Here is a 16829-nt window from a genome sequence, read left to right on the forward strand (position 1 = left end):
CTGGAAAAATTATACCATGCTGTTGGGCTCAAGAGCTTAAGGTTTCTTTCTAGAATGTCAAATATGCACTGCTTTCTAACCTAAATTTTTGAAAGATTTTGTTTATTCAAAAGGCAGAGTTAGAGTAATAAAGGGAGAGAGAGGAAAAAAAGGAACAGAGATCTTGCATCTGTTGATTCGCTTCCCAAAATGACTGCAATGACTGGGGCTGGGCCACGCCAAAGCCAGGAGCCTGAAACTCCATGCAGGTCTCCCATAAGGGTACAGGGAGTCAACTACATGGCTATCTTCCACTGCAGTCCCAAATTGACTAGCATAAAGTTGGATCAGAAGTGGAGCAGACAAGGACTTGAAATGACACCCACATGGGATGGTGGAGGTCACAGGCAGATGTTTAATCCCTTATGCCATAATGCTGGCTCCTGTAATCTATTTTTTTTTAAATTTTATTTAGTTTTATTGGAAAGTCAGATTTACAGAGAGAAGGACAGACAGGAAGATTTCTGTCCACTGGCTCACTCCCTAAGTAGCTGCAATGGACCAAGCTGAGCTGATCTGAAGCCAGGAACCAGGAGCTTCTTCCTGTCTCCCATGCAGGTGCAGGGTCCTAAGGCTTTGGGCTGTGCTCTACTGCTTTCCCAGACCACAAGCAGAGAGATGAAAGGGAAGTAGAGCAGCAGGGATATGAATCAGCACCCATATGGGAATCCCAGCAAGTGCAAGGCAAGGACTTTAGCCACTAGGCTATTATGCCAGACCCCCTTAATCCACTTTTAAATGAGCTCAAATTGCTTGCAAAAAATTTTTTTTTGCTTAACAGTTGGACACCTATCTATTCTCAAAGGGCCAAAGACATCAAATGCTCCCTTTTCAAAAAGAATGTGGCCTACAAAACACACTGTGGGCTGGCACAGTGGCATGCTGGCTTAAGCTTCTGTCTGCAGTTTGGGCATCCCATGTGAGCACTGATTCAGATCTACTTCTGATCCAGCTCCTTTTGATGTGCCTTGGATGGCAACAAAAGATGGCTCAGGTCTTTGGGCCTCTGCATCCACATGGGAGACCCAGAAGAAGTTCCTGTCTTTTGGCTTTGGATCAGCCCACCTCCAGCCATTGTGGCCATTTAAGGGAGCAAACCAGCACATGGTATCTCTCTCTGCCTCTCCTCCTCCTCTGTCTGTAAATATTCCTTTCAAATAAAAATACATAAAACATTTAAAACACATTTAAATACACTGAAACCCAGATGAAAAATTCTACACACTCTCTGTATGGACTCAAGATTTCCAAAGGATACAGGGCTATGTCCTTAAGTCCTTTGTTGTATTAACTCGATCTTGGGAGAGTATCATATTACTCTGACAAAGCCTGTTTCCAGTGATCATAGCAGGTTAGATCTGTCTCTGCCTTACTGCTTGGGCTGAGCATCCTCCCTCTGTCCTTGGCACTCCTGGTCCCCATGCCTTCGAACCCACACTAGAATCCATACCACAGCTACTATTGCTTTGTGTTTTGCAGCCCTTCAGGCGACACCATTAGCTTTCCTCTAGCTTCTAGCTCATGGGAGTCTTCAGCCTCCAAAATTGCCAAGAAGCATCATAAAAAAGAAATGCATGTTTATCACCTTGGACTGTTTTTCTGAGGAGCCCTGTTCAACACACATTCGCTGTTCCCTCTGTGGTACACCTTGCACCCTGCCTTACATATTCTTCACTCTTCACCCTAAAGTCCATTTAGAAAAGAAATCCACCCAACTCTGTGAGTGACATCTGATTGGCATTTACATGTGAAATGCTAAGAGACCCAATGACATTTTTAGGATTTCCCTTTCTATCTTCTCTTCTTAGTGTGCCTCATGGGAGTGTCTCTTGCTGCTTCAACCAGAACAGATTTCTTTTCTTTCTTTTTCATTTTCTTAACACATCTGAAAGTCTAGCAGAATATGGTCCTAGGGTCTCTGCTTTGTGGATTGACATTGACATTTTCTTTACTTTCTAGGAGCTTCCTCTAAATAGATGCCTTGGCCCTGGCATGTGGGCTAACATTTCTGACCGCCTCGTTCTGAGTGGCAGGATTTATCAACAGTAAGACTTGCCACCTTTCTAAAGCCACCTGCATGTGCCTGTCCTTGTGCTGAGTAACTAACATAGATTATCTCACTTAATCCTCACTCAACACGACCATACCAGAAGAGAACCAAGTGTTCGCAGTCTCCCGTCATCAGGTGAGCAAGTGTAGACTTGGCAAATCTTCCCCATGGTTGAACAGGACTCAAATGCAGAGCTTCCTGGCTCTGAAAACCACTTGATGAAATACCATTCTTATAACCACAATGTGGAGCAGTGGTTTTTCAAAGTGCCTGCAATGGCAGCGTGAACATCACCTGGTAGCATATCACAAATGCAAATTTTCAGCTTCTCTAACAGAAGCCCTGGAGTCCAGCAGAGAACAGTGGAGCAGGTGATTCTGCAGTATGCTACTATTATTTCTAAGTTACCATGGTGAAAACCAAGCAGGAAGGCCTTGATAAGGGCCTCATTTTCTGGCACGATTGTTAACACTGGCATGGGCCCACCTCAAAAGGCTGGATGCTGATTTTTTTTTTCTGAAGTCTTCAGTGTGTTTGGCCCTGATGATGCAAATGGGGACCCATACCTCCAGGCCATTCCAACCTTACAACACCCTACCTTAATTACAGAGTCCCACACCTCTGAATCTGACAGTGACAGCACAGCATTTTTAACACCTGAGACATCTGACAAAAAGAACAGAGTATTCTGATTCCCCCATGTAGATGCTGGAAAAATAATCAGTAGAAACCAGGGGGTGTTGCCTGTGCTTTCTCCTTTGCTGCTCACCCCACTCAGGGAATGCCATATATTAGCAGGCATTTTGCATCAGCTTAATTCCGATCTCCGTCAGACAAATCCCACCTGTGAGCACTGCTGACTATACCACATAACACCACATAGATCAAGAGTGGGGAGAGGCCAAAGTCACGAACACCATAGCTTTCCATAAAAGTAAATTAATGACAGAAGCATATTGCTGGGAATGGCAATGCAGCTATTATTTACGGTTCAGGAAACCCCAAATGTAGAACTTCCCTTTCCTTTTCTTCCCAGTCCTAGTTCTACCCATCAGGCATTTACTCAATTCATTTCAGTAACTTTGTGAATCATTTGCTAAGTCATCAAGAAAACACCGTGTGGAATGCATACAAATTAATATAACAGCTGGACATCCAACACCAGTCCCAAGGGCAATGGACCACCGGAGGATGCTGTGCCTTCTGGTATATCCCTGTAGCCGAGCACTTTTTCACACTTCACATTTCTACTGTCGTTAACGGTTCCAACCTGTCACCCCCAAGAAAGCAATTTCCCCCAAGGAACTCACGCTGCTAAAAGGCTTCTAGAAAGCCCTGTCCACCTCTCAGTCACATCAACACACACAGGCATGGCCCACCTTGAGGAAAAGAGTATTGCACCAACAGTTACCACTTTGTAAGCTGGGAGGCACCACCATGAAAACTGTCCATCTGACTAAGGTGTTCTTAGCAACTTTGTTGTGGATACACTGTAGGCCCAGTGTGTGTGACAGCACAATACTGTCTTGTGAGTTGCTGTGAGCTGCAAAGGAAAAAGATATGGACTGTGTGGCCCAGGGCTGAGATTCGGCTAACAAATCATTGGTGTTCTCATGACTTCTGTGTCCCTTTTCTGCTACATCATGTGCATCTGCCCATATGGAGTCAAGTTTAGGTTAAAATTTTTCCACATGCCCTCCTACTCCTACTGCCCATGCAGATTTTAGGAGGCAGCCTACATGGCAATACACAGTGTTTAGGGATGTGCTCTTTCACCTTCAGAGAAGAGCTAGAGTTTTTCACTTATATTCCTAGGCACCCCTGAATGTCTCAGAAAGAGAGGGAGAAAAAAGGCTTCTTGGAAAGTGAAAGAATTCATTTAAGCTTGAGAAGACATGGTCATGGGTTGGAATGAATAGTGTACAATAAGTCACATGACTCAAAAATTCAATCTTGCCTCAACCATTAACAAATGGTGGTAAATGCCTTGTTAGAGCTCAGATTCCATTCCTTTCTTTGAAAATACCATTAGAAAGACTATATTCCTTGCCTCCTGGATATGAAAGCATGCTTTTAAAAGAATTATTTTGGAGAGAATCAAGATGGCGGAATAGGATAAGGACACGTTTAAATGGAGGGAGAAACATTTAATCAGGATGAAGCAGAGAGGACATATTCCAGGAAATAGGAAAGGACAGAACAACAGCAGAGGGGTACCTGGAGACTGAAAGACACAGGAAAGCAGCAGACACAATGGTGTGGTGCTGCAGTGACTCCAGCGGCATTCAGCTAACAGCAATCTGAACTCCACCAGCAGCTGGAATTCCACCAGCAACCAGGTGGGAAGGGACTTTCACTGAGAGCTTGGGAGGTGAACCCAGACAAAGAACTGTCTGTCCTGCTGGTCCATTTTATTTGACCAGAAGCAGAGACAGAGCGGCAGATCCCAGACGGGCAGTGCGAGAACAGGGTGGATTTCATAGGCCAGTCAGCCCCTTAGAGCTGAATTGGGCACCATTTTGCATAAGGAGGCAAAGGCAAGGGAAAGGACTGAGCATACACTGAACTGAGAGTGAACTCATTTCTGATTCAGTGAACTGCAGAAATGTGGCATTCTACAGGTTCCACCCAAGACAGGTCTGGGTAACCTTCAGACCTGACAGCCAGCAGATCAAGAATTCTAGCAGTGGTACGTCAGGCACCATTTTGTACACTGTGGCAATAGCTTTAGGACTGCAAGGGAAAACAGTGAACTGCACACATGCTGAGCTCGCGAGAACGCACCTAGTTCCGTGGTTTGCACTGGTACCACAGGAAAATAATACCAACTGTGGCATCGTACCAGTCAAAATAGGTCCGTGTGACACCCAGACCTAACATCCAACAATTTCCTGCAAGATCACATGCACCAACAACCTAACTATATAGGACACCTGGTGTCTCCCTAATCCTGGGATCTGCTCCAACCAGAAGTGGGAGAAAGGTTGCAGAGAAAACGGTGATACCTCAGAATGGTATCACAGGAGGTGGAGAGTGGTGAGCCAGGAGCTGGGGCCATGGAGTCCACAGTGGAAATCTAACATACAAACCCAGACCTGGAACTCTCCGGGGGTTGTAGCACAAGTGGCTGCAAGCAAAAAGTTGTGTACCAACTGCAATAAGTAAAATCGCATGGTAGACCTGTGGGTGACACAGCTTACAAACCTGCCCCCAAAAGAAGAATCTGCTAACCAGAATACAATGACCAAGAACAAAAGAAGAGACAAAGGCACAATGAATATTACCAAAGACTCCCTGCAAAGGAGCAAAACCCTATGCCAACCTCAGAGTTAACTGAGGAAGACATCGAGAAAAGGGGGCACACAGAATCCATAAGACTCATTTTAAAGATTCTGATCAACAATGAGAAGCTCATGCAAGAGTTCAAAGAATTTAAGGAAGCAATAAAGCAAATCAAGGCTGATATATCAGAAATCAACACAGTAAAGCAAATTAAAAGTACAATGGAGAGTCTCCAAAATAAAATGAAGCAAGCAGAAGAAAGAATCTCAGAATTGGCAGATATTTCCTGTCATCAGGGGAAAGCAAACAAAAAGCTGGAAGCTGAGCTGGATCAGGCCAAAAAAAGTATTCAAGAATTGAAAGACACGATTAAGAGGCCAAATATAAGAGTTATGGGAGTCCCAGAAGGTGCAGAGACAGAAACTGGTTTTACAAATATATTTAATGAAATAATAAAGGAAAATTTCCCCAATCTAGAGAAAGAATTGGGAAACAAGATCCAGGAGGGGCACTGAACTCCCAACAGGCCTGAACAAAAGCGATATTCACCAAGACACATGATAATCAAGCTCTCTTCAATTGAACATAAGGAAAAGATCCTTAAATGTTCATGTGAAAAAAAATCAATTGACATATAAAGGAATGCCAATTAAACTCACAGGAGAGCTCTCACAGGAAACTCTACAGGCAAGACGAGAATGGAGGGACATATTCCAGATTCTAAAAGAAAAAAAACCATCAGCCTAGGATAACATATCCAGCAAAGCTTTCTTTTGTCTTTGAAAATGAAATAAAATTCCTCCACAGTCAAGAAAAGCTGAAAGAGTAATCCTCTTCCAAACCTGCCCTACAAATGATACTTCAAGATATTCTCTTGGGCCCGGCGGCGTCGCCTAGCAGCTAAAGTCCTCGCCTTGAACGCGCCCGGGATCCCATATGGGCGCCGGTTCTAATCCCGGCTGCTCCACTTCCCATCCAGCTCCCTGCTTGTAGCCTGGGAAAGCAGTCGAGGATGGCCCAAAGCTTTGGGACCCTGCACCCCTGTGGGACACCCAGAAGAGGTTCCTGGTTTCTGGCTTCAGATCAGCACAGCACCGGCCGTTACACTCACTTGGGGAGTGAATCATCGGATGGAAGATCTTCCTCTCTGTCTCTCCTCCTCTCTGTATATCTGACTTTATAATAAAATAAAAATAAATCTTTAAAAAAAAAGATGTTCTCTTGACAGAGCAGAGGAATAGCACCCACCAAAACCAAAGGCAAATGGGAAGAACATCCCAGTAAAATGACAACAGAAGACGAAACCAATGAACAACCCATTCCTAAAATGACAGGACCAAAGTACCACCCATACATATTAAACTCTAAATGTCAATGGATTAAGCTCAATCAAGCATCATAGATTAGTAAACTGGATTAAAAAACAAAACCCATTTATTTATTGTCTAGAAGAGACACACTTCACCAACAAAAATCAGCGGAAACTAAATCACATGGGTTTTGTTGTTTTCTGTTAGTTTCATCTCTTCAAAACACTTTCTTCTGATTAAATCATTCAATGACTCGGAGATCATACAGTAGCATCATTTTCTTCAAGAAGGTTCTTGATTTTCATTTCTTCAGCTACACATTAGTCACTTAATAGCATGTTATTTAACTTCATGGTGTTGTTAATTTCTTTTTTCTCCCTGATGTTGATTTTGTTTTGTGGATTTTCATTTAAGGGGATGTATAGTAGCTGTGTAGCGGAGACTGTCATATCTAGTAACATGTCATTTAACTTAATGGCATTGTAAATTTCTATTTTTCTATCTATTGTTGATTTTGTATTATGACTTTTCATTTAGGGGGATGTACAGTGGCCGTGAAATGGAGACTAACATCCAGATGTGAGGATGCAATGTAGTATGCATTTCTACTTCCAGGCAAAGATGGACTTACAATGAAAATGTTTACTATATCTTGACAATAGGATTCTGGACTCTCTGCCATTGTCAATGCCCGCAATGATGGACACATGACTGTGTATGAAGAACTATATGCTAGTAATGATATAGAGGAACTAGGTGGAGGGGGAGGGAATTGGAGAGGAGATAAGGGAAATGCCAGGAGCCTATGGAACATTATAAAATGATAATAATAATAATAAAATGTAAAAAAAATTTTTTTTAAATAAAAGACTTATTTTTTATTTTAAAGGTAGGCTTACAGAGAGAAAGACAAAAAAAGGAAAGATCGGGCCCGGCGGCGTGGTCTAGCGGCTAAAGTCCTCGCCTTGAAAGCCCCGGGATACCATATGGGCGCCGGTTCTAATCCCGGCAGCTCCACTTCCCATCCAGCTCCCTGCTTGTGGCCTGGGAAAGCAGTTGAGGACGGCCCAATGCATTGGGACACTGCACCCGCGTGGGAGACCTGGAAGAGGTTCCTGGTTCCTGGCATCGGATCGGCGCGCATCGGCCCGTTGCGGCTCACTTGGGGAGTGAATTATCGGACGGAAGATCTTCCTCTCTGTCTCTCCTCCTCTGTGTATATCTGGCTGTAATAAAATGAATAAATCTTTAAAAAAAAAAAAAAAAAAAAAGGAAAGATCTTCCATCTGCTGGTATACTCTCCAAACAGCCTCAATGGCTGGAGCTGAGCCAATCTGAAGCTATGATCTTCTTCCAGGTCTCCCATAAGGATGCAGGGTCCCAAGGCTTTGGGCCATCCTCAACTAGTTTCCCAGGCCACAAGCATGCAGGTGGATGAGAAGAGGAGCAGCTGGAATACAAACCAGTGCACATATGGGATCTTGGTTGATGGAAGGTGAGGATTTAGCCATTGCACCGGGTCATGAAAGCACTTTTTAAAACAGAACATAGTATATCAATAAACTCACAAAACACAGTTCAGATGATTCATTAGACAAATAACAATTGAATTGTGTGGTCCAGAAAACTAAGAGAAAAATGACAAGAGTATTGTATTGTTAGTGTTCTCCTTCTACAAAATAACTTGCTGATTTTGAAATAATTTATTAAAAACAACAAAAAAAGAAGGTCTTGGTTGAAGGAGGGAGAGTGGAAGTGTTCCCATTCTCTGGTTCACTCCCAACTGCATATTTCGGGGCTAGGTCAGGGATGAAACTACGATCTGGAAACTGAATCCAGGTCACCCACAAGGGTGGCAGGAACCTCACCATTTGAGCCATCACCACTGCCTCCCATGAGAACATTATCAGGAAACTGGGACAGGGAATCAGCTGTGGGTATTGAATGCCAGTACTCTAATACAGGATACAGTGGTCTCAACTGGGATTGGGGCTACAAGGCTAAATGCTGTACTTTAGTTTAATTTTTAAACAGAGATATTGAGCAGGAATAACCCAAGATGCCAGGGTTTTTACAAGCCCTAGTATGGATGTATTTGGCGTTTGAGAATCCATCTGGTTGTACACTTATGGTCTAGACACTATCCCAGATGAACAAGGGGATCTTCAAGATATCTATGAAAAAACAAAGGTATATTATGGGAAACTAGGTAGATATTCCAAAATTTTTGCACCAAAATAAATTTGTTTTTTCATTCCATTTCCCATGAACCTTTGAAAATCCTCTTGTCTAATATACTTGAATAATAAAAGGCTTGAGAATGGAATCTATGTATCTGTATATGAATGTTTCATCGTTATTTTCTCTATTTCTACAAATGACCATCAGGATTTTATTTCACTTTTAAATTTCCTCCTCCAGGCTGATTTTCCTTTACAATGACCATCTCTAAAATGGCTGCTTGATAAATCTCTCTGTAAACCTGACTTGACATTAACAAAACTCATTCACTCAAAAGCCACAAATCGTGCCGAATTCTTGACCCAGTGACTGAAAAATTCTCCTTAGGAGTTGTTGCCTAGAAGGTCGAGAAGGAGGTCACCACAGTGAGTGAAGATCAAAGACTGCGTTCTTCGCTCACTGTGCTCTCCAGGGCGAGGCCAGTGCCAGCCCAGAGGGCATCAGCAGGGAGGAGGACTGCTCTGCTGAGAAGAGAACTGGCTGGCGCACACTCTGACCCTCTTTCCACCAAAAGGGTTTGAAGAGAAACACTTTTTAGGACAAGCTCTGCCATTTGCTGAAACCCAGGATTCTACATAACCTTTATCCCTCTTTTTCCTTCACCAGTTGGAGCAAACATCAGACCACCGGGAATAAGATGCTAATAAGGTTTAAATTGATTTTTAAAAATAACTAAACGGAAGCCTTTGTTGTCATATTTAATTCAGACACTTGCTCAGTTCCAAGCAGCTGTGATAATCTAATTCGTATCTGTTTTTTTTTTTTTTTTGGTAGTATCTACATTAGAAAATGATCCAAGATAGCTCTGTGGACAGGGTGTTAGAGAATGGGCTCAGCAAGGGAAACAAACACTCCTTCTCCATCGAAACACACAATAGCCGACTGCTCCAAACAGGAATGCTCACAGGAAAGGCCAAAACCAAGCAATTCGGGGCAGGGCAACAGGTCTGCATGGCTAGTAACCCAGTAATGGTTACCTGTCATTGCTCTGTCAATCCTCCACAAGGACTATCCATGACCAGTGCCATCCAACACATGATCTAGCACAGTTGCTCCAGATCTCACCATCCTGTCCAATCCTGCCTAGCAAAAGAAAGCAAGACATGGCTGTAGGCCACTTTCCTTCAGGGCTGAGCCCCTGCATGTATCCAAGTGGCCACAGCCTCATCGCAGGGCCACACTTAGCTCAAAGACAGACTAGATAATGCAGTCATCAGCCACTCAGCCACAGGCATCTCTAAACTTCAGAGCACTGAAGAATAAGGAAAGCACAGGATGCAACAGTGAACCTACTTGTTCATTTACCCATAACAACAGGTGCCCACCCAACCACGCACTGTGCATCCGTTAGGAATACCCCAGGAGACCACTATCCTCTGCTCTCTACCTCATTACAGCTGATGGCCCTGGAAGACACATCCATAGAAATAAATGGACAATAAGAATCAAAACGCTATAAAAATATCACTCTGCTAGGATTACAGAAAGAGGGACACTGCTAGGGAGAATCGGGCCAGCTCAAAAAGGAAGCAGCTTCGGCACAAAGACTTCAAGGGCAGCAACAAACAGACTAACAAGAGTGCTGCTTTTTTTTTTTTTTTTTAAGATTTTTGTTGTTGTTTGAAAGACAGATATATAGAGAGAAGGAGATACAGGGAGAAAGATCTTCCATCCACTGCCTTACCTCCCAAGTAATCTCAATGGCCGGAACTGAGCCAATCTAAAGCCAGGAGCTTCTTTCAGGTCTCCCATGAGGGTGCACGGTCCCAAGGTTTTGGGCCATCTTTGACTGCTTTCCCAGGCCGTGGGCAGGAATCCGGAAGGGAAGTAGAGCAGCCAGGATACAAACTGGTGCCCTTACGGAATCCTGGTGGATGCAAGGCTAGGATTTCAGCTGCTAGGCTACCGCGCTGGGTCCCAAGAGTGCTTCTTCAGTGAATACTTTGTGCCAGGCAACCTTCTAAACCTTTCGTACACATACCTCTATATTTCTCATTTTCAAACTTTCCACTCAAAATACCTTGGTCCTTGTTTTCTCATTTATAAAGTGGAAATAATAATTTCTGTTATGTAGGGTTTTTGTACCAAATATGTATTTACAGTTATATGTGCATGAATATATATATTTAATTGCTCTATGTACATACAAGTAGGTCTTTAATTTCTATATGTGTATAGACATAGGTATATATTTAATTCATATATATAAGTACACATATATATATATGTTTAATTACTACAATAATCCCAAGTCACAGAAATTACTATGATTCCCAATTTACAGATGAAAAAACTGGGGTTAGGGTATTTTCAGTAATTAGAAGTGAGGCTTGATAATCTGGCTACAGAGCCTGGGCTGCCTCTGGTCAGAAGCAGAAACTCTACCTTTTCACCTAAATTCTCCCAGACATTTGGCCATTTATACAAAAGCAAACAGCCTGGGAGAGAGATGTTAAAGATGAGAGGGCCTTCAAAACCTTCCCAAAGTGCTGCAAGGTGGAATTTCAAACGTGTTACCAGTGTCCTGATGGCCACAGCTCTCCCAAAGAGTGAGGTTTCCCAAGCTGCTACCCATGGGGAAAGACTGGCAGATTACTTGGACCCATGGAGTGCTCTCTGTAAAATTACGACTTACAGGGCCCGGCGGCATGGCCTAGCGGCTAAAGTCCTCGCCTTGAAAGCCCCGGGATCCCATATGGGCGCCGGTTCTAATCCCGGCAGCTCCACTTTCCATCCAGCTCCCTGCTTGTGGCCTGGGAAAGCAGGAGAGGACGGCCCAAAGCATTGGGACCCTGCACCCGCGTGAGAGACCTGGAAGAGGTTCCTGGTCCCGGCATCGATTTGGCGCGTACCGGCCCGTTGCGGCTCACTTGGGGAGTGAAACATCGGATGGAAGATCCTCCTCTCTGTCTCTCCTCCTCTCTGTATATCCGGCTTTTCAGTAATAATAAAATCTTTAAAAAAAAAATTACAACTTACAAAAGACAGGGCCATATCATTCTTTTGTCCTAAAAATGCTTTACAATGATTAAAAAATTGGACATCCATTCAGCACCATCCTGCCAGAGCTAACATCATCATTGCTTTAATTCTAGGGGGGGATGTTTTTGTTTTGGCCAAAGGGGAAGCGATTTTCCAAAATAGAAGCATCCCACAACCTAAAGGAAGTTTCACCTTCATTGAAATAAATGGTGAATTTAGAGAAGCTCTTCTGCCTTGGTGATGCAATTGAGCAAAAGAGAAGATGCTCATTTGCAGCAGTGACTTACTATGACTCTTCTATTCTAAACAGATTGTCTTGTATTTGAAAGGTGCTAGCCCCCAAATGAGTGCATTCAAACAAAAGCTCAGGAATATTACAGCATGTTTCAAAGACACCCTTTTTCTCCTGTTTTCTTCTGGTCATTTCCCACCCTTAATTAGTAATTTTACACCCAAATAGTAAAATATGAAATACTTTCTAATATGCCATGGTAGTAAAAGGCTTTAGTTTTTATGATGTGTCTCTTGAGACAGATCTTTAGCAGTATATAGTGAGGTTAATTCAGCATAAAATAGTATAATACCTTTCTTATTTCTGTGCATCTATTTAGAAATTATGGACAAATTCTAGCAAAAGTGCCACATCACTGGCTAGAGTGTTTTCAAACATTGGAGTTCCCTTTTTATCTTCACGGGAGGTTAAAATGTTTCCAATCAACTTTTTAAACATCAAATAAACGTGTTATTTCCCATTTTTGTTGACTTGGATTCCTGGGGAAAGTGCTGTTACTAAAAGCCTCCTTGTTCCGTTCCTGTCTCGAAAAGGCAGCCACTTCCCCATCCTTCCCCTTCAGGCTCTTTCCCTCTCTCCAAATGCTTGTCAACTGAGATCCAGATGTCTAACAATTGCCTTTGGCTCTGCCATTTTGTGAAGACACTAATACTTCCTTGAACTATCTTGTACAACTGTGTGAAGCAGAGAAGAAAACAGCTTTATACTCAGTAACCAGCGATGACGGTAGGAAAATGAAAAAGCAGAATTTTCTTCCCTGATCCCTCCACACTGGCACCTGGGGGTAGGGACCCAGCTATGGAGACACATTTCCCAACCAGAAAGACACTAAGCATCGGCCCCCAATAACCACGTTGCCAGCTTACAAGGCAAAATGAAGGAGCATTTCCTGTGTGCAATTATGTTCACTCTTCCTAATATCAGCACCTACAAAACTCCAAATTGGGCTTGTACAATGAGCTACATTCTAGCTTAATCTCACAGTCGCCTCTAATTTCAATCTCTAATGAATGCTTGGCACTCCCATGTTTCCTTTCATAAAAAGACAAAAGTTCCTGCTTCTCACTTCATAAAAATGGCAAGAACAAGTTAACCTTTAGCTAATATGGATAAGAAAAGGTTAATATGGGTAGAATGAAAATACAATTTTCCCCATGATTTTAATTTTACAGTGAAATACAAAGTTCTTTGGACTAGATAATTGTTAGTTTTTCTGGGCACTTACTGCACTACCCCACTTAGAAACCTATTAAGAATTAAAAGTAAACATGTCAAACAAGAGCTGTTCCCTAATTAATTCCACGACATGTATGAAAACATTCTTGAATATTAAGCTTCATAGTATTGTACATCATACTGTCTTTGCTTATAAAAAGTTGAATGTTTCTTCAAATGAAAATGCAGTCCAATAAAGATAGCTAAATGAGTAAAATATAGTGTTCCATTTGGCACACCATAAATGAATTCTGATAATGTTTTACTGCCCATCTTTATGCTAACGATGAATTAATTAAAAATACCCTCTTATAAGATTACTGATAAGTTGATTAGTAGAAAAGTTACAAGTGATGCAGAGGTATCATGCTTGAGATCAAAATTTACAAGTGATTCTAATTCTCAAGTCTGATTTCAAGCTCTGTATTCCAAACACTTTGTCAACTAGGAGTTTGTTAACAAATGTAACACCATGCTTTACACATACCCAGAAATTTGTTGCTGCTGTTTAAGAGCAGAAACTAAAACCAATCATAAATATACAGCACTCAGATGAACATACTGGCATCTTGAACTCTGATTCAACCTTAACCCAGGTATGGCTGTGTTTCTTAGAATCAAACCATAGGAAGTTTACCAAGGAACGGAAGATAGTTTACTAAAGCATTCAGAGGAGGGAAAATGCTGGTATGTGTGTGGAAAAGGTTGTGGAGTCCAATCCTGGTATATCCTTGCAGTGTAATCTGTACGCAGATATAACTGCTTAGGAGCAGAAAGACATGGAAGAATAATGAAGCAATGCTTCTCACCATGACTTTTTTCCATCCTTGCCACACCTGTCACTTTAAGACATGATGTAGCCAAGTTTAATGAATTTTAAAAGAGCAAGGAAAACAAGGAGGGTGAGAACATGGCAGAGAATCATCTGATTGGGGAGGAGGCAGTAGGAATTGAGCCAAGGTCAAGCAGAAGTGCAGTTCAGAAGACAAGAACCTGATTTCCCAACCAACCACATTTCATCAGCCACACTCTGTTATCCCACAATACAAGGTCAAATCACCTGCCATGCACATCCAGATTTCACGCTCAAGGACAGGAACATGGACTCATCTGGGCTGCTTAGCCAGTGGCCAACAGTCTGTGGGATAAGTCTGCTCTTTTAGGCACTCCAGCACTGTATGTCAGACAAAATCAGGGTTCCCAGACACCAAACTGTGTCCCTCTGCTCTGGGGAATAGAATTGGAAGAACGCCATCTCTGAAAGTAATATGGTTTCATGCTTCCCACACTTAAAAAGTCTGTGGCTGATTAATGGAAACATATGTAGAATAAAAGGAGGCAGTTAGGTTGTAAGGGGAAGAAAGAGTATCAAGACAGATTTTAAAAGTCTTAAAATGCAAGTTTTGTTCAAGTCATTAAAAAACCTGAACCAGTCTGCTGTTTAATACAATAAAATATAACAGTGAGGACTATAACAGTTTAGCTGCATCATTATACGATACAGAGATTAAATAACATGGCAGAGAGATCTAGGAAAGGACACACAAACTAAATCATGGTAGTAACTTCAAATCATATGGAATGATTTTCATAGATAGAAAGAAAACAAGTTACCAGGTTCCATAGTTTTTATTCCCTGGCATTTGCCAACTTGTTAGAGTTAATATTAAGCATGCTAATACGAAAGATAGAATACATGATTTTTAAAAATCTCTGATTTAAAGAAATAGTTTTCAACTGTGACACAATTCCATTAGGACATAATTGTATGATGTAGTATGTTTAAGTGAATAATAAGATATAAAAACAACTCATTCCTGGGTAGCCAACAACTGGCATGCCCATTGAAGATAAAGTCCATTATTATGTGTTATGTGATAAGAAAAAGCTGGACTGTATATTCAAGTTTTTAAAAATGGTGCCCCTTAACTCATTTTTTTTATCAAAGTGTTGCAAATCTAATACACACTTTCAAAAGGGAAATCTCAACAGTTTTTGGTCAGTAACAGCAATATACAGTAGTCTGGAACCTCCTTGAAGTTAATTGTGGCACAGCTCACTAATGAAACTTTCCATCTATTAAATTTTAACAGGCATAACTATAAAAATGGCGCCAACCTTACTCCCACTCTGGAATGTCCCAGCCAGCACTTCGTGACTTTTACCCTTTATCTTTGTAATTACTATAATTATTGCAGAGCTGAAGTAGAATCAAGATCCAGGAACACATTTTTTCCCCAAGTTCACTTTCTTTTTCATATTCCAGGATGAGAATGGTCTGAGACGGCCAATAGATATAGCAACAGGGACCAATTATATTAATTTCACTGTAGACCTCAGGAGAGTGTCAGCAAATGTGGGTTTTCTCATTCATTCTTTATTCCAGAATACACATACAATATAATAGTAATTTCTATAGAGCAGTGAATTCTTGCTAAACTGATTTCAAATCTTATTTTTCATAATTTATGTGTATTTGAATGAGTTTCATAAATAATGAGAGAGAAGATGTCAGAATAATCTTAATTTTACTGTGTAAGTAAAAACATTATATATATATATATATATATATATATATATATATATATATATGTATATATCATATCTGATCCATCTGAAGAGAGAATTATTCCTAACCAGCACTCTGAGGTACTAGGGTGAACTCTGGAAGTTTATAATAACTCCTTTCTAGTTGATCTCATAAAATGAGAACTCTTACTTTGCTGTCTCTGAGTTGTCCCTTTGTCCCCAGTTTGGAAGCAGGATATAATTCTATAAATTCTTCATTTCTCAATTTTGTAGAAATTCTTGTTAACACTAACAAGAAGGGTTTCATGAGACCATTCCTAGAAAGTGCAGCGTCTCCTTCTGTGACTGGTTCCAAGCCTTTGTCATGAGTAGCAGTAGTAGGAAAAGGACATGTTCACTAGTAGACCAGTTTGGGGGCCAAATGAAGATGAGTGGTATGTGTAATGCAGTGCAGTTATCTGTAAATTAATGCTTTGCTGCAGGATGTTTTTGAATTCTAATACCCAGGGAGGCATTTTATTCCATTTCTATTTTCTCTCTACAAGGCAAGTTGGAGCCAAAAAGACAGCATGCACATATATAGTTTTGGCTAAGACAACTAGGCCATAAAACATGTTAATTAACTTCTGAGAAGTAAGTTTTGATTAGTTTTGTAATATCTGCTTGGTGCCTTGGTGATAAAATAGATTTTCTGAATGACCCTGCAGATAAAATTTCATTTAAATAATAATCAATTCCTACCTTATGCATAACATAGACATCTCTGTGTAACTTAACACTCACGTGATATACCTGTGTCTGCTAAAGTGTGGTTTCTCAAACTGTGAATGACACATGAGCCACCTGCGTCATAGTTACCCACAGAGCTTGTTAAAGTGCAGATTCCTTA

The sequence above is a fragment of the Ochotona princeps genome, chromosome 5, assembly GCF_030435755.1.
Source record: "Ochotona princeps isolate mOchPri1 chromosome 5, mOchPri1.hap1, whole genome shotgun sequence".
Taxonomy (NCBI): Eukaryota; Metazoa; Chordata; class Mammalia; order Lagomorpha; family Ochotonidae; genus Ochotona; species Ochotona princeps.